The following is a 22808-nucleotide window of genomic DNA, read 5'->3' as shown; positions in this document are numbered from 1 at the left end:
TTTTAGCATGTTTTTGCATGGCTTCCATACTTAGTACTTAATTGTGCTAACCCCTTCCTTTCCCTTTTTGACTAAAGTGTAGGGATTTGGAGATGATGACATGTCATGGCTTTGATAGGTTTCTAAGTGTTGAAGATGAAGACTTGGTGAGTCCTCATAGATTCGAGGACAATACCCAATATGTTCTTTTATGTCTTTTTTGTATTTTTTGAGTTGTGTACGGGATTAGTCCCGAATTTTGTACTCTAAAGTATTAGATGGTTTTGAGACATCATGTATAAAGTCTAGAAAGTCTTCCGCTTGCTATTGTTTTTTTTTATGAAATGTTTTCTTGGTAAAGAAAGTTTTTAATTCATTATGGTTTTTAGTGTTATGCGATGAATGAATGCTAAGAGGCTTGTATTAGACCTCCGAGAGGTCGAGTACGCCGATTATGACTAGGGGGTGCTCTCGGGTCGTGACAGGATGAACCCCTTATTAAAAAAATCTTTTAATTGATCATTCAACATTTTTTAACTCAGTCGGCGCAATTCTATAAGGACGAATAGAGACATGTTGCATATCCGAAAGAAGGTCAATACCAAAAAAATCTATTTCTCCCTCGGGAGGAATACCAAGCAAATCATCGGGAAGACTTCCGGGTACTCATTAACTACCGAAACGGACTCCAGAGAACATGGTAAAAGAAACCTTTTGAGAACATCTTTCTAGATTTAAGGTAGGACACAAATTGACATTTAGGCATAGAATTTCCCCCTTTCCACTTGAAGATAGGCTAATTCGGAAATTGATCCCTAGTTGCTATGGAGAACAAAATACGATAGACGCATAACATACATGCAACCAATCCATACCAAAAATCACATTACACTATAACATGTAAAGCGCTAGCAAGTCAACTAGAGTAACTCTATGGCACAGGGAAATGAGACATCGTCTAGAAACCCTATTAGCCACCATAGAATCACCAACCGTGGTAGAGACTGAAAAAGGTTCTAATAACACTTCGGGGAGCATATCAAACCTCATGGCCGCAAAGGAAAAAGTAGCATCAGGACCGAACAAATCATTTACATCAATAAGGAAGACTTTGAACATACCGATCTCTATATCTTGGGAGCTCGCTTAGTCACCTCGGTTTTGAAGAGCATAGAAGCTGTTTTGCTTGGGAGAATTGGAGTTTGAACCGCTTGGAGGAGCTTGCTTTCCCTCTCTTCCTTGAACCTTGAGCATTTGGACAATCTCTCATCTTATGGCCACTCTTTCCAAAACCAAAGCACCCATCCATGCCAACTAGGAACTTCCCATTATGTTTCCTACCACACTTTGCACAATTAGGCCTAGTCACATAAGAGCTACTACTATTGCCTCATTGATGTTTAGGGTTAGACACCCTATCCTTGTTGACCCTTGGACGAGAAGTAGAGGAACCATGGTTGGAAAACCTTTGTCTAAACCTTGGTCGACCTTGTCCATCAAACCTCGCATTGGAGAAGTCCCCATTACCGGTACTATCTCTTTTCACCTCCCTATTCTTCTTCTTGACTTTCGATTCCTCAATTTATTGAGCGTACATCATAAGCATTGAGATATTCATGTCATGGAGGAGCATTGTCGTACGACACTCTTTGCCAACTATGTCGGACATACCCGAGATAAATCTACTCATTATGGTCCTTGAGTTCGCCACCATAGTTAGAGCATATTTGGAGAGTTCGGAGAACTTTAGAACATACTCCTTAACACTCATACTTCCTTGAAAAAGTTGATGAACTCTTGTACCTTTGCCTCCCTTAATTCTAGAGGGAAAAACCTATCAAGAAATGTTGATTTGAACAATTCCCATTCTACGGGGCCCGCTTCTATGGGTCTCTCTCCCTTCAACTGATAATACCACATTTCAGCCACATCTTTTAGATGGTAGGCGGTTAGCTCCACCTTCTCTTCCGAAAACACCCCCATAATAGCAAGTACTTTATAAAACTCATCGATAAACCTTTGAGGATCTTCTTCAACTTTGCAACCATGAAATTTGGGAGGGTTTATTCGTGCAAAATCTCTCACTCTTGAAGCCGGCGAATTCACATTAAGATTCTCGGGAGCTATAACCTCTCTATTGTCTTGAGCCTTCCCAGCTTGAGCCAACATTTGGATGTCCACTTAAACTCCGCATGGGTCACATTCTCAACCAAAGGATCAACCAGAGGTGGATAAGCTTGAGGAAGAGCTCCTTGATTCACATCGTCATCCTCCATCCTTCTAGAATTAGTCCTTCGTGTATTCATATCCTGAAGAGACAAAAGAAGGATTATGAGAGAGTCTTTATAGAGTTAAAATCTATGGCACGACATTAGAGTAATGAAAGAAGTGAAATTTCCTAAATAGATTGTAGCCTCTCATTCATAAATGTTGCACGCTTCACATTTATGAACAAGGCTTTACTAGACGTGGCTTATGAGACATCATCCTAGAATCATTCTAAACATCGTACTCTAATACTAAGTTTGTTACGACCTAGGGTACCCCCTATATGTAACAAGGCACATAGAACCCCGAAAGGCTCCATGTAAGCCACTTATCATTTCATAACATAAGAATAGAACAATAAAATGTAAAAATGCATTTCAAATCTAAATTTTTCATAAAAGAAATGTGGAAGTCTAGACTCTTAGTCTCAACATAGCCATCTATTACAATATTCAAAATGAGAAAGGGACACAATCCATACAACATAGTGCAAAAAGGAAATATAAGAAATAAACGACAATGAGATAACATCCGTTCTCGAATCATGAGTACTCACCAACAAGCTAGAAGAATAAGCAAATCCAAACTTTAGCCAGAATGATGATCACCTTGAGAACCAGACCTTACACTTGGGATAAATGTAGGAAAAGTAGGTGTTAGTACAAAAATGTACTATGTATGATAGCCATGTATAAAAATATTGAAAACATGCAAAAAAAGGACATTCCATTTGAAAGCATGTAATTCACTACGTTTGAACATCATCATGAAGATAGTTGAAGAGCATAAGTCATAAATATAGTCAATACACTGAACATCATACCATAAGAGGAACAGTTCATAAATACCTTAAAAGCATACTTGTGCAATGCATGAATAAGAACCCATAAGTCTCACCCATGCTTAGTAAAGCTTCTTGAGTAACCATAGTTCATAATTAATATTCTTTCTCTTGTTGTTGTGGAAATAAGCCTTAACCGAGATGAGACCATGTGATCTATACATGGACCCCCGGTGTTACCCACACTGAAAAGGGTTGTCCTACTTGCCTAAGGTAAAACAATACTCTTAGCTTAAATGGATCCACTAGCTAAATACCTATGGGGCACATAGTTTATGGGATAAGGAGATTGCTACTAGAAACCCAAACTCAACTAAGGTAGAAGGTCTCCATCTCATGAGACATACTTTGGGAACCAGGACTCAACTATTGTAGAAAGTCCCATTGGTAGCCGGACTGAACTAATGTAAACGCTTCCATCTGATATTCAATATCCACTCGATGCTAACCATTAATTCCCACAGAGTACATATTATGTTTTGACTTAAGTTAATATTCATGAAAGAATGTCTAGAAACTCAATCCAACATAATTCATAGGATAGCTCTTAGATCATGCGTGAGAATAACCTTTCACCGTCCATGTCTACATATAGATTCCATAGGTGAGAAAGCCATAAAACCTTAAAATCTTTATATTGTGAGAAAACCTTTCACATCATATCATATTCATGCATAAGTGGTTTATGAGAATAACCTTTCAACAATACAACTACTAGATCATAATCATAGACACTTCACTCTCAAAGTGTTCTTAAAGGATATACAAAGACTTCACTAATATGCATAATATCATAATTTACCCTTAAAAGCATCAAAGCTCATATGAAATCAACAGATCTAGAAATCACCACATTAGACATGAATGTTAACATAATTCAAGTAACCAATTAATACTAGCATAATCTTATAATATCCTTCTTCCATCCACAACCCACATCATAAGATCATAATTTGGGAATAAGGGGATTTCACGGGTTCCTGGGCATTTCAACATAAAAACAATTATAAATCATCAATTAAATGATAATATAAAGTAATTCAAGCATTAGAATCATTTTTGAAAGGAACCCGTGACTTTGGAATCAAACACTAGGTTTTGGGGATTTATATCTCTAAAATTGTGGTTTTGAAGGGGCTCCGTGGATGAATTGTATCCATGTATGAAGAGCTACCATACCTTAGCAATGAAACACAATGAATTTGAGTATAAAATCATTGTCCTTGAACCCTAGCTCCAACTTCCTTCTTCTTCTTCCTTGAAGTTCTAGATAGAGAATTTCTTTGGTGAGGTTGATGTTTGGGAATTGATTTGTGTTTTAGATATAATAAGGTGAATTACTTAATTTAGTGGACTAAAATACTTATATAGGTCGTCTAAATTAGGTTAAAATTACAAAAAATAATATTAATTTAAACCAAAAAACCCCAAAGTTCCCCTAAACTAACTCCTTAAAACAGTACCCAAGGCACCACCCATGAGCCTAACTGACGAACCATGGTTGGACCCACGACCCATGCTGGTAAGCGTGGGTTGGGTTCAGGGAGCTTGATTTTAGGGCCTTGAACTACGTCCCTTCACCCACGAGTGTGGACTGACCCACGAGTCATGGGTCCTATCGTGGTCCAATGCATTTGGGTAGTTTCTAGGGTCTTCCTCAAGGACGCATGGTTGGTTCTTGGGGGGTAGTACCTTGCCTCTCTAACATGAAACCCTTTATTTTTAAGTACGTGGTGCTTTAGCTGTTATAGTATTCATAATCAGATTGTCATGTTTTTGTAACATTGTTGCTTAGTTCCTTCGATGAAACTCAAAACCCTAGTTGTGTAGATTCTTTTATATCATGAATTACACTAGATAGGCAAGAGAAACATATCTACATGCCTCAGATTTTTTATGTTTCATTATTAGTAGTTATATGTTGCATTCTCAAATAGAATGTCAGATTATTGAGGTGTCGACTATATTTCAGTTATGTTGCATTATACACATTTCCTGTTGGGAGTAGGATTAACACGGAGTTGGACTAGGATTTAGCTTACCCGTATAGTCCTAGAACTACGTGCCCCATAGATTATAAGTCCCCTATATTGGCATCCTACTTAGTGATCATGCCAGTTGTGCCTTTTTACCCCTAACAAGGTATATTGGGTTCTCTCGATGGGGCGTATACATCAGACTCCGCATTTGGCACACGTGGTTTTATGTGGGTTAGTAGAACTCCCATAGTCAGACTGTAGTGCATTTGATCTGGTTTTCAGTTGTATTATAGTTTTACATATTAGAGTTTTATGTAATGTGTCATTGCATTCAGTTTAGTTCAATTCTATTTATTTCAGTATATTCATCATGATCAAATTATATCATTGCTCAACATGCTTTATTTAGCTATATGTTTGTCCAGCTTTATCCTTTCCTGCATGCTCAGTACCTTCCAATTGCTGACACATACTCTGCGCTACAACTTTTTGTGATGTAGGTTGAAGTACTCAACAATCAGATCACGCGTAAATCGGTTTCTGATCCACACTCAGCAGCATCAATGGTGAGTCCTTATACTTCAAGGACGATATACATGTTTTTATATTTGGTCTTTCATTTCAGTTTTAGTCTTGCTAGAGTTCGCTGGGGGCATGTCCAAACATCTCTAGACAGTTAGAGGTTTTATTCATACGTAGTATTAGATTCATTTTTACTATTTTGAGTTACAGTGTAGCATCATTAACATTTATTCAATATTTCTATATTCAGACCAGTATTGGGTATTCCCCATCATTTAGTTTATCTCATGTTTTCACATATTAGTTTTTGTTCAGTTGTATAAGTATGCTTATGATATGTCAGCTCAAGGTTAGCTTGGTCAAACTCGTGATCCTAGGGCATGTGTTTACGTCAAAGGTGTAGCCTCATGGCATGACGAAATTGGTATCAAAACATTAGGTTTAAGTTTCCTAGTATGTCTAAAAAGCCGCACTAAATAGAATCCTTTTCATGGGTATGAAGTGCACCACATCTAATGAGAGGGAGGCTATGAAGTGTTTTGGGAAAACATAACCCTCTTTGCTACAGTTATCGTGCGTGAGGTATTATCTAATTTCTACTTTATAATCTGTCATTACGCATTTCAGATCATGCCTCCTCGTAGAGCTCACGCAAAGAATGCTAATGCTTGTGACGCTACACAGTTCTTCTAGTCCCAAACCATGAGGTTTTGAGTGCAGAGTTTCGGAATGCTATGGTGCAAGATTTTGTTAGGTAGAATCTGCCTGAGTTTCTAGGGTCGCAAGTTAGTGAAGACCCCCAAAACTTCATTTATGCGGTCAAGCAAATCTTTGGAGTGATGCAAGTGACTATAAATGATAGGGTAGAGTTGGCGTTTTACACGCTTAAGGATGTAGCTCAAATATGGTTCCCGCAGTGGAAGAAAAATAAGGGTGAGAATGCAGCTTTTGTGACTTGAGAGTGTTTTACCCGAGCTTTTTTGGAAAGGTTCTTCCCAAGAGAGTTGAGGGAGGCTAAGGCTCAGGAATTTATGAATTTGATACAAGGTTCAATGTGTATCTAATAGTACAAACGTAAGTTCACCCAGCTCTCCAGGTATGCTCCCTATATGGTTGCGGATCCCATGGCACAAATAGTAAGTTCCTATTTGGGGTATCTGACTTGGTGAAGACAGAGTGCAAAAATGCTATGTTGTTGGAGGATATGAATATATCTAAGCTCATGACTCATGCACAGAAGGTTTAGGGAGATAAGCTTAGAGAGCTAGCGAAGGACAACAAGCACACTAGAACAGACAAGTATGAGTACTCTTAGCAGAAATAGCTCACAGTTTCAGCAAACTTCTTCAGCCCTAGCCCCTTCATCAGCTAGTGCTCCATCCCCAGGTCTCGAGAGGAATAGAAAGGCAGGGCATTAGGATGTAAGTCTCAAGGGAGTACTTCAGGTAACAGTTCCTACCCGACTTTTCAAAAATATGGTAATAACCATCCGGGCGAGTGACTTGCAGGAAAGAAAGGATGTTTTGGGTATGGTTAGTCTGGTCACTGGTTGAAATATTCACCTTCTCCTAAATAGGAACAAGGAGTTAACGCTAATAGGGCTCAGTCTACAGGTCCAACAATACTACCAGGTCGCCCAACTCAGCAGGGTGCTTCATTTGGTACAGGTGTCGTTCAGCACCCGAACAAGTTATATGCTCTCCAGGCTCGCAACGATTAGGAAGATTCTCCTCATTTAGTCATTGTACGTTACGAGTATTTCATTTAGCTTTTTATCCTTTGTTAGATAAAAGTAGTTGTCTTTCCTTTCTAACCCCCTATATAGCAGTAAACTTTGGTGTCAGTCCAAAAACTCTCTCAAAACCCTTCTCAGTGTCTACTCTAGTTGGTGACCCAATTATAGCTAGACAGGTATATAGAAATTTCCCTGTCATAGTCTCTCAGACCTCGGCAGATCTTGTAGAGTTAGAAATTGTAGATTTCGATAACATTCTAGGCATGGATTGGTTACATTCCTATTATGCCTTAGTAAATTATAGAACTAGGATCATTCGTTTTCAGTTTCAAAACGAGCAAGTCTTAGAATGGAAAGGTAGTAGCTCAGCTCCTATGTGTCGATTTATCTATTACTTTAAGGCCAAAAAAATAATCTCTAAAGGGTACGTCTATGATCTTGTTCGGGTTAAGGATTCAAACTCCGAAACCCCAACTCTTGTGTAAGTCCCTGTACTAAATAAGTTTCCAGAAGTGTTTCAAGAAGATTTTCCCGGAGATCCTTCCTAAAGGGAAATCAACTTCGGTATTGATCTCCATCATATACCCATCCTATTTTGATTCTTTTTTACTGAATGGTTCTACCTGAGTTCAACGAATTTAAATAATAGTTGAATGGCCTTCTAGATAAGGGCTTCATCGAACCTAGAATCTCTCTATGGGGTGCTCTAGTGTAATTTGTAAAAAAGAAAGATGGTTCTCTCAGGATATGCATTGACTATTAGCAGTTGAACAAACTCACTAGCAAGAAAAAAGTACCATATCCCGAGGATTGATGACTTGTTCGACCAACTTCAGTGTGTTAGTCATTTTTCGAAGATAGACTTAGATCATGTTATCATAAGCTAAGAGTCAGAGATAGTGACATCCCGAAAATAGCTTGCCGAACTCAGTATGGTTATTATGAATTTGTATTTATGTCATTTGGACTAACCAATGCTATGCAACTTTCATGGATTTAATGAACAGGGTGTTCAAGCAGTATTTGGACTAACCAATATGTGTTCACCCAGAAAGAGTTAAATCTTCACCAGAGGAGATGGCTTGAATTCCTCAAGGACTATGACATGAATGTGCTTTACCATCCTGGTAAGGCCAACGTAGTGGTTGATGCTCTCAATAGACTATATATGGGTAGTGTAGCACATGTTGAGGAAGAAAAGAAGGAATTAGCAAAAAATATTCACCGGTTTGCTCGCTTAGGAATTGGTCTTCAGGACATGTCAGATGGTGGTGTGATTGTTCAGAATGTCAGAATCTTCATTTATAGCAGATGTGAAGGAAAAACAAGATAGTGATCCTATATTACTTCAATAAAAAGGTACAGTTCATTAGAAAAAGGTTGAGGTTTTCTCACAATGGGGAGATGGTGTGCTTCGTTACCAGGGTCGCTTAATTCCAGATATTCTATTCATGTAGGTTCCACTAAGAAGTACTATGATCTGCAAGAAGTCTTTTATAATACCCCAGAAACTAGTAGAATAAACTAGAGCCTTAAGTTGGGGTTCTAGAGTTTGATATGAGGATTAGAGTCGTAGATATGACTTCCCGTACTTAGAATGAGGGTTTTTGGGGTTAAACGTCAAGGTACGTGTTACACCCTGTGGTTTAGAATACCATCTAGGGTTTAATTGAGTGACAAAAGGGCAAGTGCCAAGGCAAAAGGGGCAAAGCCTAAGCCAAAGGCCAAGGCTGCCCCAACCTTGGCAAAGCACTGCCCAAGTTCACGACCATCACCACGACCAGTGGTCTTGAGCACGGTTCGTGGGAGGTCTTGTGAAGGTCCCTTAGCATGGAGGGAGGCAAGGCCTTGGGACAAGGCTACAAGACCATTGACCACGAGCCACTTCAGGGCCAGTCGTCTTGACCACGGTTAGTGGGAAGGCTTGTGGTCCTGCCATAGCTTTGTGGAGTCCAAGACACCAAGCCTTAAACACTGCCCAAGGACCACGGTTCATGGTCAAACCATTGCTCGTGAGGTCCTATCGTGGTGTTTCGGAGTGGGCTTCCTAATTAGGGGTTGTTTAGTAAATTCCTTTTTAATTAGTTTCAAGTGGGGGTCATTTTATATGGATTTTATACACCTAAATAAAGTATTTTATGTCATTAACCACCCCCACTAAGTCATTAATTCCAAAACCCCAAAAGATCCCAAAGTTCTTCATCTCAAAATATTTCTCTCTCTAGAAAACCCAAGAAGAAGAAGAAGAAGAAGAGACGGAAGCTAGGGAAAATTTCCTCCATTATTTCAATCTTTTGTGAAGGTTTTGAATCAAGTTATGTTACCTAATTCATCTAGGATTCTTCCACCCATAGAGCCCCTTAGATTTCCCCCAATTGTGAAGATAAAACCTAATCTTAGTTAGGGTTTCTTCCTATGTTGTGGGTAGTGTTGGGTATGATTCCAATTGAGTAGATAATACTTAATTATGATTGATTTAGCATTGAATTATGATATTATGATTAGTTTATGTGTTTTCCATGGCTAATCCTAGTTTAATTGATGAATTTGATATTATGTGGGATTATGCCATGAAAGGTGAAAGTAAAAAATTCGAGATGATCTTCTAGAATTGATGTTATTAGTAGTAATTAATCAAGAATATGAACATATAGACACGAATTGAATTAGATTATAGTGAACATGATGGATCATGACTAGTAAAGTTGAAATTGAACCTTTATGATGAACTATGACTAGAATCACCAACTAATGAAGAATGTGATTTAAAATGCCTTGAAAACTAGGTGGCTGATGATTGTAAGAAGTAAAGCTTGTAGTCATCAATATTGATCACTAGGGTTTTGGGAGTAAATCCAATGTTAGGAAAGTCTATATGAGAATATAAGCTTAATGGATAGAATTATGGTGGAAGACCTTTACCTACCTAACCTACATCATGAATGCTTGAATACATGAAGTAATAGAATCACTTGAGTTATGATGATATTAATGTTTAATGTGGAATTATAGATATGATATTATGCATGAAGATGATGTAGAATGTGAAAGGTTTTCTAACATAGAATGATTCTAGGTTCAGAAGCTTATCACCTAAAATGAATCAAACAATGCTAGACTAGAATAACTTGAAGTTGTGACATATGATCCCTTCATGTTTATCTTGGCTTGGTAAGACAAGACCATGATTAGTATCTTGAGTTAGGAGATCTCATGGTAGCGTAAGATGGAGGAAGCATACTCTCCTAAGAGTAGCTTGAATTGGAATTGTAAGATGCTTTCATTGTAGCTTGAGTTAGTAGTAGTCATGGTAGCCTAGGATTGAGGAAATATACTCTCCTATGGGTAGCTTGAACTAGCATTGTAGAATATCTTCATGATAGTATGACTTGGTTAGGCCAAGACCAATCCATGGTAGCTTAAGATTGAGAAATCAAACTTTCCTTTGGTAGCTTACATTAGCATCATAGGGTGCTTGTAAGGGTAGCATGACTTAGTTGATCTAACAATATTTCATGGTAGCTAGGATGGAACACTTGTACCCTTCCTAGAATAGCTTCTATTTGCATGATATTATGTCTTTCCATAGTAGCTTGGTCTAGTCTTATACTACGATTTTTCCTTGGTAGATTGGTCTAGCGTAATAGGGTGCTATTCCTTGGTAGTCTAGAATGATAAATAGTAATAATTAAAGTATGATAGCCTAAAGTAGTACTTAGCAGGGATGGTATTATGGGATGCTATTCATGCATTACACAAGTATAACTTGAAGTTACTTATGAGGTATGCCTCTTATGTGTTGCATTCTTAGCTTGGGTTAAGTAATATTACTTTTCCTTGGTAGCCTTGAATAGGTGAATTATTACCATTGATGATTAATGACATGCCTTGGACTAGGTAGAGGAATACCCTTCTATGACTATTATTAATATGAGGGACAAGTTCCTAACCTAAGTAGCATATATGTGATGGAACTAGAATTTTTTAATGAAGTATTGTGAGAATGTCCTAATATGAGATTTGCCTATATGATATATGCTTAGCTTGGATTGTTGCCATGGTTGCCTTCCATGATATGATTACTAAATGTGATAGTTCCCTTGTCTATATGAAATAGGCTAAGAATGAGACCAAATGGATGGTAAGTATGAATATGATGAATTCAAGGCTATTCATAGTGTGAATAGTATTATGGTATGCCTTTCATGCATTGCACAAATATGCTTTGAGGTTACTTGAGAATAGTCTTATTATGGTATGAATGACTAAAGAATTGAATAATGTTTATATGAGGCTTATGTTGGAGACTGTACTTATGATTATGATATTATCCCTTATGATTAGAATTGAAGTTACATGAAGTATGACATATGATTATGGATTATATCTTACTATGACTAACCTTTATATCATGCTCTTATGATATTATGCTCTTGTGATGTTGTGCTAGCTAACATATTTATAACATTATGTACTAACACGTACTTTTCCTACTTTCAAATCATATGTAGGGTTCGTAGCTTGGAGTTCCAATCATGAGGATCGGTTACTAAGGAGAAAATGAGTTGAAGATTTGGTGAGTCCTCATAGCTTCGTGCAAAGGGCTGTGTCCCAAAGGTTTTTAATTCAAGTTTGATTTTAGATGGTTCGAGACAAAAGTGTAGTAAAGACTTTTGCCTGCATTATATAAAAATTTCGATTGTATAGATAAAGTTTTAAATTTTCCAAACTTTTCTATTATCTTATGTTCATGATACACTAAGGGCTTGTATGAGACCCCTTCAGGGTTGAGTGAGACATGTTACATCTAGGGTGTACCCCTGGGTCATAGTGGAACGACATGAAGAGATACATCATAGACTTTGTGGCTAAGTGTCCTAACTTTTAGCAAGTTATGGTAGAACATCATAAACCAGGAGGTATGACAAAATAGATTAGCATTCCTACATGGAAGTCAGAAGTTATAAAAATAGACTTCATTACGAGTTTTCCTAGTACTCGCAAATAGTATGACTCCATTTGGGTGATAGTGGACAGAGTTTCTAAGTCCGCTCACTTCTTGGCTTTCAAGACTACAGATTCAACGACGGATTACGCTAAATTCTACATTAATGAGATAGGCAGGTTGCATGTGGTTCCCTTGTCTATCATCTCAGATAGAGGTCCTTAGTTTACCTCTCATTTCTGGAAATTATTTCAAAAAGGTCTTGGTACTCAGGTAAATCTCAGCAAAGCTTTTCATCAACAGATGGATGGTCAGGCAGAGCGCACCACTTAGACCTTAGGGGACATATTGAGAGGTTGCGTGATCTATTTCAAGGGTAGTTTTGATGATCATCAACCCTTCATAGAGTTTGGCCTATAATAATAGCTATCATTGTAGCATTCAGACTGCCCCCTATGATGCATTATATATGTGTAGATGCATATCTCTATTTGGTTGTTTTGAATTAGGTTAAGCAGTATTGATTGGGCTAGATTCAGTTTATAAATCTATGGAAAAAGTTCTGCTCATAAGAGATAGACTTAAGACAGCTCAGAGTCGTCAGAAGTCCTATGCAGATGTAAGGAGAAGGGTCTTAGAATTTGAAACTGATGATTTGGTTTTCCTTAAGGTGTTAGCTATGATGGGACTGATGAGATTTGGCAGGAAAGGGAAGCTCAGTCTGAGTTTGTAGGTCCCTACAAAATCCTGAGGAGGGTTTGTAAGGGGCTTATGAGTTAGAGTTACCAACAGAATTAACAGCGGTTCATCTAGTCTTTCACATTTCCTTTCTTAAGAAGTGTGTGGGGGATCCGACTTCCATAGTACCATTAGAGAGTGTAGCTGTGAAGGAAGGTCTAACTTTTGAAGAGGTGTTAGTTAAGATTCTTGACCGTCAGGTTCGTAGGTTGAGAAATTGTCACGACCCGAGGCTTACCCTTGATGTAAACACTAGACATAGGATCATGAATGACCCTAAGCTAACCTGAGCTGGCATATCATAAGCAAACTCTATATATGTATGAAAATATAACAAATGCGGAAGCTTAATCATGAAATAACTGAATGATGAGGAATACCCAATACTCATCTGAATATAAATTATTTTTTTAAGAGTTTAGTGATACTAAACAATCACTCATAAACTAACGTTGAATCTAAACTATATCTGACTGACTTGAGTTGTTGGGACATGTCCCTAGCTAACCTAGCACAACTAAAACTGAAATGAAACACTAAATTTGAAAACATGTCTATTGTCCACGAAGAATGTGTACTGACCACTAAAGCTATTGAATGTGGATCGAGAACTGATCTACGGGTGATCTTAATGCTGAGGACCTAAACCTACATCCTAAAAAGATATAGCACAGATTATGCGTCAGTACTTTCAAAGTACTAAGCATTCATGATAGGATGCAAGCTGAACAAGATCTCCTAACAAAATCAATTGGTGTGATAGACCCGTGAAGCAAAAGCTTTTTTTCTAGCATTGAACCTTACTTCAAAGACAAGAAAGCTTACCTGAAGCCTTAGGCTGATAAACTGATTGAAGGCATACAAAGAGCATTACCTACGGGGATTTATTAGGATGGCTCAAAGACTTACTCGTTCTTTTCCTCAAAGGAACATATAACTTGAAGAAAGCATAACTAAGCAATGACATACTTTGAATGGAAATACTGATATATACGGAAAATAACTGAACTAAATGAAATGACCAAGTACATAACATGTTAAGACTGAATACTAAATTATAACTGAAAACCTGGTCAAATTCACTATAGTCTGACTATGGGAGCTACTAATAGCCGACATAAACTCCACGTGAGATAACTGTGGTGTCCGATTTATACACCCCATCGAAGGGCCAGATATACCTTGCCAGTGGGATAAACGCATGACTGCAGTAATCACTAAACTGATGCCCACAAAAGGGACTTAACCTATGGGGGCATGTACTTCTGGGACTATGAGGGTACGTTGAAAACCTAGTTCACTCAATACTAAGTCTACTCCCAATTGAATATCCATATGATACATTATGACAGAAATACCAAAATACTGAATACCTCAAAATACTTACATGCAAATCTTAGAATGTAACAATTATATACTGATAATGTGTCATTAGAAACTGGAGCATGTATATCTTTTTAACTGACCTAGCATGTGTAATTCATGATCTAAGAGAATCTACACAACTAGGGTTCTGATTTTCATGGAAAGAACTAAGCAACAATTCCACGAAGACATGATATTCTAATTTAGATTAATCTAACCACTAAATTACAACTAATGTCTAAGGTTTTAGAAACTTAGGTCTATGCAAGATATAGCGAATCAAGAATATGACTGAATTATAGAGACCTAGTGGATGAAAGTAATCCACAAGTGAAATGACACATACCTGGTGATAAATTCACAGAGAAATCTTTCGATTGCGGGGATGGAACTGAAGAAAACTTGATGTATTCTTGAAAGGGTTTTGAGTCGCCTTTTTCTCCTCTTTTGTTCAAAGCTTGGTGAATTCTAGAGAATATTAGTTTAGGGTAAAATCTGACTAGAATAATAGGCTAAAACCGACTATAATGAAGTAATTTAGGGACAAAATAATTACGAGAAAACCCTATTACCCATAAACTAAAAGTCGACTGGCCCCACGACGAAGCTGACTTACGGACCATAAGTCAACTGACGGTCTGTCCTGTCAGTTGTCGTTTTGCTATCAGAGGGCTGAAATCTGGGGTATGAACCACATACTATGGTCCTGCCTATGGTCCGTAGGTCCTAGTGTGGTTCAAGATATGACTGAAAATTTTTGGGAGTTCTAGGGGGAGTTGTGGTGGAAAACCACAGTCCCCACCTACGAATCGTGGTTCAACCTATGAACCGTAGGTAGCCTCCATCGGTGGAACCTGCAATATCTGAAAATCTGTAATTTTTTCTTTCTCAAATATAGGGTGTTATAGAAATAAAAAATTTGCTTCAATGAAGGTTTTGTGTAGTAGTTAGTCCGTAAAGGGAGCTACTTGGGAAGCAGCAATAGGCATGAACGCCAAGTATCCTCATCTATTTCCTTCATATTCCGTTTAAACTTCAGGTAATAGTTCCTCTATAGTATCTCAGTTTACTCTTGTGTAAAATTCTGCCTCGGTATCTTCTTCTTTCAGTTGTTCATGCATATTTGCATGTTCTTGGAACTTAGTTCAGTCAGATATCAGTTCCTAATACTCAGTGGTAGGGATTGCAACTCCTTAAATCCATACTTAGCTTGTTTAGACTTCATTCAAGGATAAATATTCTCAAGGGGGATATATTGTAACACCTCAGACTTGAGAAAACAGAAAATACAGCTTTCTAGAATATGGTGTGTAAAATCCAACAGAAAATACCAACGGACTGTATGTAGAACCACGGACCGTAGGTGGAGTACATCATTTGGGTCCAAATTTTTATGTTGTTTGATGCTTGTATGAGGCTCTTCAGAGTCTTTTACGCCGTGTTACGTCCGGGGTGTAGCCTCGGGTCATGAAACAAGTCAAAGATAATTGAATCCTCTTTGCAATGGCAATGAGTTTGCTAAAATCCAAGCTTGGAGTAACAAGTTATGCTCATTTTAGTGAAGCCCTATTAGGAGAGCATGATCGATTAATCCTAACGATGGTTGGTAGGGCAACTGACGTCTAGCAGGTCCTGTAGTGCGTGGCACTCGTCAGATTTAAGTTAGTGTCGTTTTGGTCCTTTCCCATATACGATCCGCACATAAACTACGTCTGTTGATGCATAAATTATGTCGTTTTACTCAGTTTAAGCCTAATAACTTAGTCAGACATACCCAGAACATTTATTCACAAAAAATCACCCAAACTTAGAGCAAAAAGGAAATAAGAAGCGACAGTTTCCCAAGAACAATCAGAAGGTTTGTTTCAAGTTTCAGCCCAGAAATAGACGGATTTCTCCATAGATTTCATCACCGAGTATGTGGGATTTCACTAGTAGGTTCCTTTCATCCACTAACTCTCTATATTCAGTAAGAATCTTGATTTTCTATATCTTATTTAGACCTAGGGTTTACAAAACATTGGATGATTATTGTGATTAAGCTATTGTAGTACTCGTAATCGAATTATCATATTTTCTTGAAAGTTTTCTTAGTTCCTTGCATGAAACTCAAAACCCTAGTTGTGTAGATTATCTTAGGTCATGAATTACACTTGCTAGGTCAGCTACATAGATAAACATACTCTCTTTTTCAAATGTTACATTGTTAGTTGATAAATGTTGCATTCTTAGATGTGCATGTCAGAACATCGACCTATCCAATATTTTAGTTATGCTGTGTGATACACATATCAAGTTGGGAGTAGGCTTATCACCGAGTTGGACTAAGGTTTAGCGTACCCTCATAGTCCTAGAATTACGTGCCCCCATAGGTTTATAAGTCCTTTCTGTGGGCATCAGATTTAGTGATCACACCCGTCATGCCTTTATATCCCTGGCAAGGTATATTAGATCGTCTCAATGGGGCTATACATCAGACTCCAGATTTAGCTCACATGGTTTTATGTCAGTTAATAGTAGCTCCTGCAATGCATTTGACCAGGTTTTCAGTTTATACCTCAGTATTCAATCTCAGCATGTTTTGTTCATGATTAGTACTTGGTCATTGCATTTAACTCAGTTTTTAGTATGTTTCAGTATTATTATTTTGTTCAGCTTATATCATTGCCCAGTTATGCATTTATCAACTTCTATATTTTGTTAAGCTATTATCTATATCATGAATGTTCAGTTGATGATTCCACAAATTGGACTCATTTATGGTTATATTTTGATAGAATTAGTGTCATCAAATGGATATTTTATCTCAATATCTGATGAAAACCCTTAAGTTTCAGCTATTTGGAGTTTGAGGGAAAGCATGGACACTACTTAGCAAATACAGGACCAAAAGCAGTTGAAAGAACGAAGAAATGAAGATCTGAGAATCGCCGAACCCATTTAGCGAGTTGCTAAAAGGTCTTATCGTCGCCTTTTGTTCCAGTGTGCTGAGCCCTAAAAGAACGGATCAAATCGTCAGTGAAAAAGAGAAGTCGGCATATCACCGAGTAGTTCTGCGAAGCTGTACTATGTCTCCCAATGATCCAAAGCTGAACGATGCTGAAGGCTAACACAAAACGGCAATGAGCTAGACCAAAGGGTGAATTGCCAAGTTGATCGGCGATCCCAACTAACTTCGCCGAGTGATCCTTCGCAACTCATTTCCTGAAAACTAAAAAAACTAGTTGAAGTTTTGTAGCTTACTATCAGAGTAGACATTATTATTATCAAGTTTTATTATTAAGTTTTATTTTCAGACTTAGAATATTCTATCTAAGCTTGGAGAGGGTTTTGAAGAACTTGAAGATTCTAAGGGTTTCAACTCCAAGATTTTGGACTTGGGTACTGTCGATTCTTCACTTTTGACTTGTTTTAAGATTTAATCTTGCATACCCATTGATGGAAACTGAGATTGGTATACATTTTTACCTCGTTTGCATATGTTGCTAAAACCCCAATTCTTGGGGTGTGATTTTGTTAATATGGGCTAGATTATCTATTGGGTCTTGCTTGTTGATTGTTTATTTGTTGTGTAAATGTGATTTCGTTTAGTAGTTGTGGTGGAAGTTAGTGAAATTGTAGTTGCAAATACGATTTCACCTTTGTGTTTTTGGCTTGCTTGAGAGAGAAGTTGTAAAACTAAGACTACTAAATTAATGGCCGGTGGGAGTGGGTCGACATGAAGTTCAACTCGGTAGAGTGCACCATAGTCTTTCTCCCACACACTCAGCTCGAGAGGGTGAGTGGGCTAAGGCAAAGGTTGTTCTTCATGCGGCAAGTGGGTGTTCGAGAGGAACCCATATGATTCGGGGTAAGTTGCTCAAGAGAGAACTTAGCCCCACTATATTCTTGCCTAGTCACAAATACTCAACGGATTTACTATCAAAATCATGTACCCAATAGTCTAGTCTAACCCGTATTCCTATAACATCCCAAGAATCCCATCTCCATATTCGTATCTCTCCTTATTTTTCCTGGTTTTGCTCTTTACTTTCTTACAAACCCCCCATTGATAACTGACACTCGTCTCAAACCCTTTAATTTGTCATGTCTTCATTTGTTAAAGTCTTTAGCTAAGGTTAGCTTTAGCACTTTCGCGCTTAATCATTAATTTACAGAAACCGCTCCCTTGGGACTTGACCCCAACCCTTGGTTGGGTTACTATACCATTGTACGATCGTAGACACTTGCATTGGAAGTTGTGCCTTCATTACGCAAACATCAAAATGGCGTCTCTGTCAGGGAGTGGTGTTACGTGAAAATTTTTGGTTAAGACAAAATTTTCTTTTGATAGTCGTAGTTTACTAACTTTATTCTTAGTTTTGTTTTGATTTAAAGTTGTTGATATAGGCAGATAGCCTAAGCATGGCTGAGGAAAATGGTAGCAACTTGGCTGAGACAAGTCAAGAAGTCGAGAGGGACTTCAAGTTAACCACACTGGTAACTCAGTTGAACGAGTTAGCCACCAAAATATCAGAAGTGGAAAACCATTACAAGAGCCAACAGAGGTACATACCCCCTCATGAGCGGAAACAGTCAAGAGAGAGGGAGAACAATCGTGTCGAGGACACACTCCAAATCATTCTCCAAAAGATCACCGAACAAGATCGAATGTTGGAAGAGATGAAAGAGAATATTGAAGTGTTGAATCAAATGATTTTCTCCCATTCTGCATCGATCCAGCTGATCAGGACACTCATGAGTTATGTTGTGCCTCTTCTTCACTCAAATGAACTATTGGGGTTACCTAGTGACACTAGGACAAACCCCACCAATGGAGAGTGAGTAAGGACTCGCGTCGTTCCACGACGTTAACTAAGGCGCCTCTTGGGAGGCAACCCAATGTTTTAAATGCTTTAGTCTGTTTTTATAAATAATGATGTGTTAGTGGTGCAGGTTTAAATGTTCAAAGTGTTTGGAAAAATCATATTGGTGAGTAAAATGGTCAGTCGGTGAATCGCCGAAGAGGACGGCGTGCCCGATGAATATCGCCATTTGGACCTCACTTTGACTGAAGGTCCCACAAAACTCGGCGAGCCAAGTGACTACTCGGTGTGTGATGAGTCCACAAATTGGACTCATTTAGGACTTTATTTTTATAAGAATAGTGTCCTCGAATGCTTATTTTGTCTAAATATCTGATTAAAACTCTTAAGTTTCAGGTATTTGATGTTTTAGTGAAAGCATAGACACTTAGGCGCAAAAAGGAACAAATAGGCTGAAAAGAATGACGAAGATGAAGCCCGAGCATCGCCAAGCACAATTGGGGATTCGCCGAAGGGATTTACTACTCCCTTTGTTCCAGTACGCGAAACCCTGAAGGAGAAGGATAAAAAAGGTGATGAAAGGAGCAGTCGGTGCTTTCCCGAATAGTTCCGCATAGCAGTAATATACCGCCCAATGGTCTAGAACGTGAGGGTGCTGAAGGCAAGCATGAAACTGCGATGAGACAGACGAAGGGCAGGTCGCCGAAGTAATTCGGTGACATTGACTAACTTCGCCTAAAGATCTGCCAGCGCTATAGCTGCCCAGTGGCCCTGGTGGTGCTTTTCATCGAGACGACATCAACGATGCTAGTAGTGTTTATCATCCTGCCGGCATGGGTGAGATCGGTGAAACTTGCATACCACAAGCTGACAGGAATGTAATATTCAAAGTTACCAGCGCAACACTCCAGCTCATACATTCGAGAGGCTTATTTGGAGGGTTGGAGCATGAAGATCAGCACGATCATGTAAGAAACTTTGTGGAAGTGTGCACCCCTTTATCATTCAAGAACCTATCTCAAGAATCCATACGGTTTCACTTGTTCCCATTTTCGTTTAGTGCGGGTGCAACTAAATGGTTGATTGAGCGCCCGAACAACTCCATCAGATCATGGGAGGAGTTGGTTGTGGCATTTCACGAAAGATTCTTTCCTAAAAAAAACGATGAAGCTGAGAGACGATATCCAGAATTTCAAGCAACAGGAGGGTGAACCAATTCATGAGTCATCGACAAGGTTCAAAAGATTTTTGCGTAAGTGCCCAACGCATGGGCTACCGGGTGATTTGTTGCTACAATACTTCTACCGTAGTCTAGATTCGGTGAATACAGGAATAGCTGATCAATTGGTGCAAGGAGGAATAATGTTACAATCATTTGAAGTAGCCTCATTTCTCCTAGATGGTATGACTAAAGTAAACCAAGCATGGTATACCAAAGATGATCAAGTCTCCCCACTATGTTTCCAATTGACGCAAGAACAGATCGAAAAAGAAAGGGAAAGGGACGAAAACATCAAGAAGATGTTATCTCAAATGGAAATACTACAAGAACATATGAAGGGGACACGTGGGGTGTTTCGAGTTGAAGAGAGTTCTTCTTCCGGTTACTCAAGACCGAGGGAGAATAAAGGTTGGAACTCCACAAGATACGAGGAGGGTTTCCACACACACTATCAACCACATGGTGGGAATCAAGGTTGGAACTATTATAGAGGAGAAGAACCAGGGAGATATTGGTAAGATTGGGCTGAGCAGGATGGTCAGGAGGAGGACCCTATTCACTTATGTGAAAGCCCAAAATCTAAAGGGAGTGCAAGTACTCCTCGAGTAAATGAGTTAGTATCATGCATACTCGACAAAGTTGAGGACTCTGATGATATGCTAAAAGGTATGAAAGATGACTTTTTATCATTGAACATCAAAGTAAATTCTTATGCAGATGCCATCAAAATGCTGGAAGGTAAATTGAGTGTGTTATCAACTAAATTAACATCCACAACACCCATGGACCATATTGAAAAAGAGCTGGTTGTGGTTACTTGTAGCGGTACGGTGGCGATAGGGGTTATGATGGAAAATGAGGATACTCAAAAACATGAAGAGAGACAAGGAGTATAAGAACAAGATTTGCTTGTTCAACAAGGCCTTACTAAAGAACCACAGGAGGAAGCAGATGAACAAGTTCAAGTTCCAAAAGCCATACATCCCTTACCCTAGATACTTCTACCATTTCCCCAACGTTTAAAAAAAATGAAGATGAGAAGTTCAAAAAAAATTGTCAGTATTCAAGAGCTTATCAATCAACCTTCCTTAGGTAGAAGCATTGTTGGAAATGCCGGGATACGCCAAATTCATGAAAGAGCTGGTTACAAAGAAAAGGAGCTCGGAATATGAAATGATAGATGTGCCCCATAGTTGCAGTGGAATTATGACATATAATTCAATTACTAAGAGAGAAGATCCTAGAGAATTCACAATCCCGTGCACTATTGGCATGCTCCAATTTGCTAAAGCCTTGTGCGACTTAGGGGCAAGTATCAACTCGATGCCCTATGCAATATACAAGCAACTTGGTTTGGGTGAACCAAAAGCAACCACAATGAGACTCCTCATGGCTGATTGATCAATCAAGCACCTAGTCGGAATACTCTATGACATATTAGTAAAAGTGGATCGGTTCACCTTTTCGGTTGATTTTGTGATTCAAGACAGTGAGATCGATGCTGAAATTCCCATTATTTTGGGAAGGCCTTTCTTAGCTTCAGGGAGAGCACTGGTGGATGTTGAAAGCAGAAAATTAAAGTTCCGTGTGAATGATGATGAGGTGACCTTCACTATCTGTAAGTCCATGAAGCAACCAAGTAAAATCCATGTAGTGTCCACTGAGGATGTGATAGATAAGGCAGTGGCAAGTGTGAATCATTTAATGAGAAATAATGAGCCACTTGAATTTGTGCTTGCTAATTATGATGAATCCGAAGTTCAAGTTTATGAGAAAGTGGAAGCTTCTTTATCACGATTAGGAGCATATTCAAGGAATCCAATCAAATTGGATATCGATCTGAAGAACAGATAAAGCCCCACTGCTAAACCATCAACAGAAGAACCACCAAATTTGGAGTTAAAAGTCCTACCCTATCAGCTCAAATATGCCTTCTTAGGAGCCAATAATACTCTACCCAGTAATTATTGCCGCCAATCTGCTTGAAAGGCAGGTGAAATCGCTCATTGAAGTACTGCAGAAGTACATAAAAGTTATTGGATGGACAATATCCGATATAGTAGGAATTCTTCCTGGCATCTGCACTCACAAAATCCGGCATGACAAGGAATGCAGGCCTAGTGTGGAACATAAACAGAGATTAAACCCTCCAATGCAAGAGGTGGTAAAAAGGGAAATCATCAAGTGGCTGGATGCAGGGGTGATATACCCTATTGCAGATAGTAAGTGGGTAAGTCCGGTGCAATGTATCTCGAAAAAGGGAGGAATAACCATGGTCCCGAATACAAAAGGAGAACTTGTGCCAACAAGACCCGTAACTGGGTAGCACCGTACTAGCCATGTGAATGAAGAGAAGGATCAACAGTAGCTCTGGTCCCTATATGGTGACATCATGTAGGCAAAATATGC

The sequence above is a fragment of the Solanum tuberosum genome, unplaced genomic scaffold (assembly GCF_000226075.1).
Source record: "Solanum tuberosum cultivar DM 1-3 516 R44 unplaced genomic scaffold, SolTub_3.0 scf00002, whole genome shotgun sequence".
Taxonomy (NCBI): domain Eukaryota; kingdom Viridiplantae; phylum Streptophyta; class Magnoliopsida; order Solanales; family Solanaceae; genus Solanum; species Solanum tuberosum.
This window is presented reverse-complemented; position numbering follows the sequence as displayed.